General features: G+C 35.1%; 1 long non-coding RNA gene across 1 annotated transcript in view; it reads right to left on the reverse strand.

Annotated features, from left to right (window-relative positions):
* Positions 1 to 220: 220 nt before the first annotated feature.
* Positions 221 to 8,544, reverse strand: part of LOC137621205 (uncharacterized) — a 378,775-nt gene continuing 370,451 nt past the window's right edge. The window contains exon 3 of the long non-coding RNA XR_011040175.1: positions 221 to 805. This is a non-coding gene — a long non-coding RNA (uncharacterized lncRNA). The remainder of the gene's footprint in view (positions 806 to 8,544) is intronic.

Here is an 8,544-nt window from a genome sequence, read left to right on the forward strand (position 1 = left end):
ATGTGTGTGTGTGTGTGTGTGTTGGTGTGTGTGTGTATTTATATATGCATGTATATATCTATATATGTACATATATATATATATATATATATATATATATATATATATATATATATATATATATATACATGCATATATATACATATTTATATATATATATATATATATATATATATATATATATATATATATATATATACACACATACATATTGCCTCTGTTTACGCCTCTTTACTTTCAATGGCGACCAACACATTCCGCATTATTACCCGTCGTAATTACACTTGACCAAACTAAGAGCGAAGGCCGATTAACACGAATGGAATCTCAGGATCCTTAGGAATAAAGCCTTCATTAATATAATTCCTGGGTTGATTAGTGCCATGTCCTCATCATTATTATGCTCCAACGGTTAGAAACGGTTATTACATTTATTCGCTTCATTTCAAGCATCAAGAATACCATTACCAGCGTGAGGTTTAAATAGGAGTATCCATTAATGCGGTCTCTTGAACAAAATACTTCATGGAGTTGCGAAAGGTTTATACTAATACACTATAAACATGAATAAAAGTATCGGTAACTTCCCTCTAAAATTTATAAGAACCTAAAACTAACAATAGCAATTATCAAGACGAGAGATGAAAAAAATAATCCAAGAAAATTAAAACTTTAGAGATCCACCTTGAAACCAAAATCTTCATTTACATATATATTAAACAATTACCTTATGATTGCAGGAAGGTCTCCCTTGCCACCAATAGGAAGTTCCGTGAGTAGGCGAAACACATCGAGACAGTCATTACTGTAATGAGAATCAATGAAAGTTTTAATAAATAATAATAATAATAATAATAATAATAATAATAAAAGCGAGATACATAATATCAGCAAAATTCCAGATAAATCTTATTTTAAGATATACATAAGCACATCTGCTTCCATATATATGTTATCAAAATAGGACGATGTAACATTTCCAGTGGTGTTTGTATAAACATAAAATTGGAGAATATATTTTGAATCTTTATCAAAATAGGAGAATGTGATGATTTTACCCTTGTTTATATCAAAATTATGGGAGCATACGAGGTTTTCAATTGCGTACAGTATGTGTATCAAACTGGTAAGATTTTATAACAATAATCTTGTCCGTGTCAACATATTGGAGTGTAGCCCTTTAAGGTCCACCCTAGGTTTTATGGGAAACTTTAAAAATTCCTTTTAGTATGTTGTAGTATTAGAAAATACAAGACCTTTTTATTCTTGTGTACTTTTAAAAAATTTTCCAAATTACCGAAAAAATTGCATGCAATGAAGTATCCCATTTGGGTACCTTGGGCGAGTTTACGCCGACCACGCTCATCCCATATGGGATCTATTGGACCATAACGGCACAGATTTTGAAGTTTCGCCCAACAGTTTTTTATAGTTCCAATGTATAACAGACAGTTTTTTTATAGTTCCAATGTATAACAGAAACACATATATGGCTTAACAATTTAATTAAATAAGAAATACGTTATAAATACAAGAAAATACAAAATTCAATAAATACAAAAATACTATAAAAATACAAAAATACTCTGAAAATGCAAAAAATATATTAAACCTTACTCATCATTGATAAAATAGAAACATTATAAAACTTACTTTAAAATCTATTGAAAAAGAGCAAAAAAAAATTACTTGGAAATCTTATGGAACAAAGCAAAACAATTTCGACTTTCAGTGAGGCAAAGGGCCATTTGCACTCCTCACACATCCAGCGAGACCTGTGGATGTGGCCTGCAGTTGAACAGAACTTGCAGGTCTGCCTCATGGGGACATGCTTTGGCATGTGTAGGGCAGTGGCATCCTGGCGTGACTCTATACTTGGCAAAACTTCCCGTTGGCCCCTTTTGGGCAAAGGGACATCCCTGGTGCCAAGAGAATTCCTAGTAATCCTGAAGTTTGATGTCTTGAAACTTCTCAGCCAATTGGAGATATCCAGTCGGAAGTCCTTGAGGGGCTTTGGGTTCGTCTGCAAAGCCAAGCAATCCCTCTTGTACAGAATCCCAGCGTTGCAGATGATTAGGTCCAGGAGGTAAGCAAAGAGCCTCATGTAGTACCTCTTTGCTCTGAAGGGGGTCTTGTAAAGGTGTGTCAACATGTCACTTTTGTCGATGCCACCCATGCGGTTGTTGTACATCTGGATGGCAGATGGACAAGGAATGGGAACCTTCTTCTTCTGTGCCCTATCGTACCGCTCCACTGTTCCCATGGGGTTGACACCGACATCAGTGGACAAGATTGTCACGACGCTGTTGTCCTTCCATCTTGCAACGAGGATGCCATCAGAAGAGACGTAGTCCAGTGTGCCCCTTCGCGTCATCTTCTTGCTCATCTCCTTCACAGACTTCAGGGGAGGATGTCCAACTCGGTTTTCCCTGGCAGTTCCCACATACCGGCATCCATACTTCGATCTCAGGTACTTGGCCAACCGTATACTGGTGAAGTAGTTGTCTGCATACACTGCTGCGTGACTTGGGTCCTTGATGGTCTTAACAAGGGAGACAACAAACTTGGAAGTCACAGACATGGCATTCTCCTCTTCAGACAGCTGAGTAGGGTGGCTCACAAAGGTTGTCTCCCCTTGGTACATAAGAATATCATGCACAAATCCATCCACGCTGGAGCGGCAGAACAACTTGTAGCCCCACTTGTCAGGCTTCTTGGCTACATACTGGCGAAGGTTACCAGCCCTTGTGCCCTTGTAGGCAACCATCACTTCATCAATGGAATGGATAGGAGTCTCGGGAACTTTCAGGAACTCTCTGGTGACCTTGCTGAAGGGGACTCTCACCTTGAAGAACCGATCTTGGGAGCCTGCTGCCTGGTCATTGTCGTTGAAGTGAAGTGATGATCGAATGGCCTTGAAGCGGTTCCTGGACATGAAGTCTGCAACCTGAGGAATCCTGGTCTTCACGGCCCAGAAGTCGACGATGCTAGGGAGAGGAACCAGGCCCATGTATATGATGAGGCCAAGGAAAACCATGACATCCTCTTCTGATATGTGGAAGTTACTGCCTACATCCTTCTGTCTTGAGTACAGGTTGGACTGGAAAACGATGTGATCCCTCAATTCAGCTGTGAAGAACTGAGAGAAATACTCATAAGGTTCCCTCAAGAAGTCCGGCTGTGGATGAATGAAGTTGGACAGGGGTTGGATGTCAATGTCGTCCTTCTTCCATTCACCAACACGAGGCCTCTTAGGGTTAACCTCACCTTCACCTTCCTCTTCCACAGGCATCTCCTGAGGGACAACAACATTGACCCTGCGACCTGAAACAAGAATAAAGTAAGTGAAACAGTAAATGAATCGTGTGTGCTGGCGTGTGTGCATGCATGTGTGTGCATGTGTATGTCAGTGAGTATGCATGTGTGTGCATGTGTATGTCAGTGAGTATGAATGTGTGCGCATGTGTATGTCAGTGAGTATGCATGTGTGTGCTTGTGTATGTCAGTGAGTATGCATGTGTGTGCATGTGTATGTCAGTGAGTATGCAAGTACACAAATAAGTTTTAAAAATACCTATTGTTTACAAAAATTTAAAGAGCAACACAATGAAAACAAATTTAAAGAGCAACCATTGTAACAACTAGGCTTTTAAATTTTTTTTTTAAACAAATCTCTCTCTCTCTCTCTCTCTCTCTCTCTCTCTCTCTCTCTCTCTCTCTCATACTAACCTCTAGCATTGGGAGGGTCAAAAGCATCCTCCAGAGTAAGGCCTTCGTCGTCAGGAACGTACGAAGGGTCGTCGTCATCACTGTCGACATCCAAAGGGCTCACGTCGACATCACTTCCTTCAGCATCGTCAGGGGCAACCCATGGTGTACGTTCCTGAGTCTCCAATGCAGCGTTGCGATGCCCATAAAACGTATGGCCACGAAACTGCAAAAAAAAAAAAAAAAAAATTAAAATCATGTAATGAAAAAAATGTAACTGCCTAACAAAAAAGTAATTTAATCCCTTGTAAGGTAATATTTTGAATGCACATGAGCCTAACATATCTAAATCATCACTATTATTTCTACAAATATGGTCAAAACTATTCACAAATATCTCAGACAATCACTAAAATAAATTGCAAAAATGATGTGTGTCGTAACCTAGTGCGCGGTAGAACCGTTACGGTCCAATAGATCCCATATTGGATGAGCGTGGTCTGCCTAAACTCGACCGAGGTAGCCCACGTGGGATCTATACTTTTTCCGATAGTCACTATGACACGTCAGTAACACTACAGCCCTTGAAACCCACATCAAAAGGTAAGCATATCACTAGGTTTCCCTATCCTACAGTCACTGTGTACTTACCATGATTACGAAGGTCGGGGGGGGGGGGGGGGGGGGGAAACGTGGACGTTACTGCGACACGTCTTGACACTTTTGCGGCTGGAGCACAAGTGAGGTGTCTTTGGAAGGAGCTACAGACTTGCCGAGAAGGGCAGGCGGCTTCTGATTGGCTGATTCGAAGAGCAGAGGCGTGTCTCTATGAGTTGCCAAAGCGTCAATTTCAGACAAGCATAAACATGTTCACCACGACTACCCAAAAGTAGCTGTTTTAAAGATCCCGTTTGGGCTATTTGGTCCTTAAAGGGGTAGTGTCTTCAGTCGTGCTTATGTTTACAAAATGAGATGATGTAAGCTGGGTTTTAGTTATAAAAATGGCAGAATGTATCATTTCAATTAAAGTTTTGTTGAGAAAATGGAAAAGCTATTTTTTTCCAGGCATGTTTGTGTTAATGAAGGAGGGAGGTAATGTCTCCGGTGATGTTTGTGTTAGCAAAATGACAGGATATACTGCATTTAGTCTTCCTAGCGTAAACAAAATGGCAGTAGGTAATACTTTCATCATGTTTCTGCTGACAAAATGTGAATATATTTTCTTTATTCGTGTTTATTGCACTAAAACAACCAGAAAACGACGAAATGTTATCGAAGAAGTTTGTTGAGAAGGTTCTACTGCCAAACATAATACAACAGACTGACGTCAGGCAGCTAATCATGGAAAAATTAAGAATTGCATAGACATAAACCAATTCGCTTACCCCAGAGTATAAAATATTATAAAGAAGTTCAATCTTCATACATGATTACATATACAAGTAATTTTTTTTTATTGTCGTCACATTTTACTATAATAAATAATTGATTGAACATAAGTCAAAGTATTCATATTCATAGTAGTTTTTAGCATATGCGAGTAGTCAGTCGCAACTACTTGACTTCCATCCAATTATACATGCATAGGTTGATCTTTAATCATTTTTATGTAATTTTGTAGCATAATCATGGAGAAAAATAATACACGCACACAAATATATATATACACATATATATACATATATACATATATATATATATATATATATATATATATATATATATACATATATATATATATATACATATATATATATATATATATATATATATATATATATTATACGTATGTATATATACATATTTCATAAATATATTATATATATATATATATATATATATATATATATATATATATATATATCTATATATATATATATATATATATATATATATATATATATATATATATATGTATATATTATACGTATGTATATATACATATTTTATATATATATATATATGTATATATATATGTATGTATATATATATATATATATATATATATATATATATATATATATACATACATTAGGTCGATCAATGACCCTGCATGAATGGAAAATCGCATATTTCAAAACACACAGCTAACAAAATTAATTCCATTAGGGCCATGGCAAACAGCAACTTGCCTATTCAAACGTGTTTACTACCCATTTCCAATAATTTCTATGTACTATACTATATTTTTTATAATATTAAATTGTTCTTGAAAATAAATCAAACATTAAATATACTTTAAAGTTCTAATGACTTGAAAATGGTTAGAATTACAACCAGAATGGATGTAAATACCGTATATTTCCCGTTATAACACGACCTAACATACGGACAAATTTTAATGTTCGTCATACTGTATCTGTTGCCTAAGACAACTGGTGAATAGCAAAACCATCACTGTAAAGACTAGCTTTTGTTGTATAATTGAAAATCCAAAATTATTAAAATAAAGGCGATTTTATATCATGCGTTTCCTCAACACGCGAAAAAGCACAATAAAAAAGGACAACCATTGTTTTGTTTACGCATATCTCTAATCATAACGACGAAACATAGTTTTTGTATCGAATGCTATCTTAACAAGTATTGGTTATATGATGATTTTGTTGTTACCAATGTTGCTCTACTTAATTCTTCTTAGAACTTCGAAATGAATGAAATGAATGCCATTTATATAATGCTTTTCTTAAAGACGCCGCCTGAAACGGAAACCTTCCATTTGTTTACTATACGCTCCATCTTCGATCATAATAAACAAACGAACGCATTAAACACCCATGATCGAAGTGATAACTAATGATATTAAAAGCTTTTAGTAAATATATTATTACAAATACTTTACTTACCGTATTCATATTAATTCCTACATACGTAGCCAAGCAGGGAAACAATTTTTTTGCGTTTAATCAAGAATAGAAAACTGCCACTGATGACAGAATGATAATTTACGACCATTCTAAACTGTTATGAAAGATAAATGTCCATTCCATATCCAAAAATACTTTTCCTAACTTCAGTTGTAAGTCAACTTGTACCCACCTCAATCATGGAACCATCTGGAAAAAAGTAAAAGAAGAAGAAAGTAACAGGCCGGTTTTTAAAGTCATCGAACAATTAGGTTACCGCTATAATGTTCGATGTGACAGAGATGGTGCCAGATTGGAGAAAGTAAGGAAAATTGAATCATGATTGATTTCTGATATGACAAATTTTGTGAAGCAACAATGATTTCATTAATAGAGAGGTAAGAAATGAGAGGTAGCTAAAGGTAGCCTAGCGAGAGAGAGAGAGAGAGAGAGAGAGAGAGAGAGAGAGAGAGAGAGAGAGAGAGAGAGAGAGAGAGAGAGAGAGAAATAATAAGTTTTAAATGTACTAAACAAAAACAAAAATATCATAGGTTATAACACATCGGTGCTTATGTAATATTAACTGTATAGATGTTTCGAATAAGTTAAAAAATGGTATAAACAATACTTTGTTACTGTATTTGTACGAGCTTATTCTTGAGAGCGGCAGCTAGACATCAGCTGATCTGATCACAGCCAAAAGTAAAACAAAAAGAAGTCATCAATACTCAGTTTTTAAAACACACACGAAATTTAAAATAAAAGTATAATTAAAGCACAATTAACTATTTAGATAATAGCAATTTTCTGGAATAAAATGGTGTATCCTAAAAAATAGTGGTTTGCTGACGAAATCGGATGCCATGTTCTATGATTGAAATGGCTTTATACACAGTATATATTTTTTTTGTTTCGTATCTAATTGGCACTTCTTAAGAAACCCAATTTTGGTTTCTTCATCTATATGTATTGAATAACACGAGAGAGAGAGAGAGAGAGAGAGAGAGAGAGAGAGAGAGAGAGAGAGAGAGAGAGAGAGAGAGAGAGAGAGAGAGAGAGAGAGAATCAGCTGTTGTAATCGAATGCCGTATTTGTGTTTCTTGTACCACGTGAAGCGAGGAATTGATCACCACAGCTAACATTATCATGTTAATTTCATGTTTAAACTCTCTCTCTCTCTCTCTCTCTCTCTCTCTCTCTCAGAGAGAGAGGTTTTTATAATTAAACCTTTTACTATACAAAACAAATCTGTAAAGCAAATCTAGACTCTTTAAAATTTGTTACCAAAATTTACGCTATTCACTGCCAATAAACGAACCTAGCCTACGTGTGAAAATCTTGAACAACCACAGGGAAAACTGAACCTTTTATATATACTGTACTAATCAAATATGATACTTCCCATAATTAACAATACCATTTATTATAGAAAGGTTAGAGAAAGATAATGATTACCGAGATCATAACCACAATTCTGTTTACATTTTGTCAGCTGGACTGGTATAGTTAAAAGCTGATTTCATCGTTGATATGGAATTTTTCCTTAAATAGGCTATTTATTATGAAATTATGTTAATAAACTGTAAGGTAAACATCGTTTGGTTACATTTATTATCAAGCACCGTATTTAGGGCTACCAATATACTTAAAAAAGGCCATAGAATTGATACATTTTGTAGTGCTTGACTGCAGACTTTGAACAGCTTCGCAGATACAGAAAATTTATTTTTGAAAACTACAGACCGCATAAATGGGGAATCACATAATTTGAACACGCATAATTCGGGACGGTACTGTATATATATATATATATATATATATATATATATATATATATATATATATATATATACATATACACACACATATATATATATATATATATATATATACACATATATATTATATATATATATATATATATATATATGTGTATATACATATATATATACACACATCTATCTATATACCAGGCCACTTCCCCCAATTT

Source organism: Palaemon carinicauda, chromosome 27 (genome assembly GCF_036898095.1).
Source record: "Palaemon carinicauda isolate YSFRI2023 chromosome 27, ASM3689809v2, whole genome shotgun sequence".
In the NCBI taxonomy this organism is placed as follows: domain Eukaryota; kingdom Metazoa; phylum Arthropoda; class Malacostraca; order Decapoda; family Palaemonidae; genus Palaemon; species Palaemon carinicauda.